Source organism: Pongo abelii, chromosome 17 (assembly GCF_028885655.2).
Source record: "Pongo abelii isolate AG06213 chromosome 17, NHGRI_mPonAbe1-v2.0_pri, whole genome shotgun sequence".
In the NCBI taxonomy this organism is placed as follows: Eukaryota; Metazoa; Chordata; class Mammalia; order Primates; family Hominidae; genus Pongo; species Pongo abelii.
In genome coordinates, this window is record NC_072002.2 from 42287976 (window position 1) to 42290810 (window position 2835).

A 2835-nucleotide genomic window follows, 5' to 3' on the forward strand; every position below is an offset into this window, starting at 1 on the left:
ATTATCTCTATCACAGAACTTTCTTGCTATTCAGAGCAATAGATCTAAGTACCTACATGAAATTTTCATGTAGATAGACCTCAAATTCCAAATTCGAAAAGAAAAATTAACATCCACATTCCTCTGAGCCTGGGTTCTCCTACACTGCTCACCATCTACCAGTACCTCAGCCGTAAGTATGATAATCTTATAGTTCTTCCTCATCCAACTGGTCTTCAAGCCCTCTAGACTTTACCCTTAAGGATAAAGGTTCTATCCTCTCCACTTCTCCCAGGCACATAGATTCTCTAAACCCCTTATGAGGCCTCTAGTAATAGCTTCCTAACTGAGCTAGCTTGTCCTTGTTGTACTCACCAAATTTACCCTCCCAACAGCTGATGAATAAGTCTTTGTAAAACCCAAAGCTTATCAGGTTTAAACTTATAAATAGCTCTCCATTGATTAGAAAAGAAAGACCTACTCCTTTGACTGTTACACATGTCCTTCAACAATGTGGCCACAGCCTAAAGTCAATTCTCTCATCATGGTCTTGTTAATGAACTTCATTTCCATTGTATTCAATTGCTTACAGTTTCTGGAACACATCCAACTGTTTCAGGCTTCTGCCTTGCTCATGCTAGCCCATCTGAGTGGAACACTCTTACTTAAGCACCTCGGCCAGTGGCTACTCATCTTTTAAGGGTCATTTCCTTTATGAAGCCCCAGCAGACAAAGCCCTCCCCCACATGTGTGCTTCAACTGTACTCTTTAAATGCTTCCATCATAGCACTCAAAGCTGAATTTCACATGCTTGTTTACATATTTTCCCAAACCGAAGCTTCCTTTAGAAGCTCTGGTGCTCAGCTCAGAGCCTGGCACAAAACAGGCTCTTGAGATCTGCCCGCTGAATGAATAAAGGTAGAAAGCAGAAAAAGACAATTAAGAGAACTGAATAATTAACAGTAAAGTTCAGGTTATTTTCTGGAGTCTGTAGACATTCAGCTCAGTGACTCTCACTGGACCGACAACAATACTGAATACAATAACTGTTCATCTTTATGATTTCTACTCATTAAGAAAACACTCCATCAGAGTTGTGCAGGATGCCTTATTTAAGGTAGTCAAGTATGTGATAAAGCTGACGCATCATTCCAAAAGTTACTGAGTCAAGCATTCCTTTCTATAAGATGGTGATTGCCCCTTAAATGACAATTTGAGAAACAGAAAGCCTTCACAGTCTAAATAATTTAAATACGGTGCATTACAGAGCAGCACCAGAAAAAAAGCTATTGTTATCTAGTACTTTGTGATCTTCTCCTTTATTATTAGGAAATGTAGGCACTTCAATACATTTACACATAACTTCCTTAGTAGGTAACTAAACTTTCAGAACAAATCTGGAGGATAAAAATATATTGGAAGAATATTTTAATGAGCTCATTAAAACAGAGAATTATTTCTTTAAAAATGTTGATAGTTATGCTATAATAAAAACTTAAGAATAAATGCAAAGATGTGGTCAGAAACCCAAAAAGTAAGAATTTTTTGGCATAAAGTGATGCTTTGGGTGGGAAAGAATATAAACAAAAGTCATAATTTAGAGAAAAATCATATTTACTGAATCAAATTAAAAGACTCAGTGCTGAGAAAAATGCCCTGCAAATTTATAGAATGCATCCTATGTAACAAGTCTTCTATGAAGTTTTGTCACAGACCTGAATAAAATCTATGTAAGTTGTCAAGATTCAGCCTAGTCAATTAAATAAGTAAATGGAATCAGTGACCATTTTATAGACATTTAGATGTGCTACTTATTTTAACTTTTATAAATAGTCCTTTAAAAAATGTGGGGGACTTTCTAATGAACTTCGCTCTGAGCAAAAACATAATTTTGCTTTTCAGATTTCACCAATGTTCAATTGGAGTAATGGATAAAAGCGACAGGAGCCATGACTGATTAACTGGAAGTAAATTTCTTCCTCTAAAGCAGCCTTAAGGCATGCATGCAATATCACCTTTGTGAAATCTAGTGGAGAGTTGGAAAATAGAGATTCTATGAATTTCAAGAATTATACATTATTGGAATGTGCTGAACAAATGGATGTATTTGATGTGATTCCTAGAGGGATTCCTTTACACTTCAGATCTTCTACAGCTTTGTAATCTGCCAGGCTCCAGGCAGTTCACAAACAAATTACCATCACTTCCATAGGAAGTAGATTTTTAGCTGTAGAGAAGCAACTAAGTTACAAAAAAGCACCAAGAGATTTAAATACCTAGAAGCTTGCTAGAAGCCAAGAAGAAATGAGATACTGATTAAAATTAGGTATCTATCATAGAAAGTCTTGGCCCTCAATATTCAAGGCTAAGCAAGAAAAAATATCAAAATACTCTTCATTATACATCTGAAGATATCTTAAGGACAGAGGTTATGTTTCGCCTGTCAAGCACTCAGCCAATAGATGGCCGTACTTAACGATTTTATCCTTTTAAAACAAAGGAAGCAACCTGCCCTATAAAGCTGTGCTAGATTTCAGTTCAGTAGGTATCAGGACAGGAAAAAGCAGAGTGTTCATTTGATCTTTCAAGTTCTGATCTCGTAAGATTTGAGACTGACATAAAGAGATTGCTTCCATATAAAGAATGAAACCAGCCGGGCGCGGTGGCTCAAGCCTGTAATCCCAGCACTTTGGGAGGCCGAGGTGGGTGGATCACGAGGTCAGGAGATCGAGACCATCCTGGCTAACACAGTGAAACCCCGTCTCTACTAAAAATACAAAAAAATTAGCCGGGCGTGGTGGCGGGTGCCTGTAGTCCCAGCTACTCGGGAGGCTGAGGCAGGAGAATGGCATGAAC

At 37.8% G+C, this 2835-nt stretch overlaps 1 protein-coding gene and 1 long non-coding RNA gene across 2 annotated transcripts in view; both read right to left on the bottom strand.

Annotated features, from left to right (window-relative positions):
* CDH2 (cadherin 2) overlaps window positions 1-2835 on the bottom strand; it is a 226277-nt gene that overhangs the window by 94725 nt on the left and 128717 nt on the right.
* LOC129051527 (uncharacterized) overlaps window positions 1-2835 on the bottom strand; it is a 75288-nt gene that overhangs the window by 17029 nt on the left and 55424 nt on the right. The window lies entirely within an intron of this gene.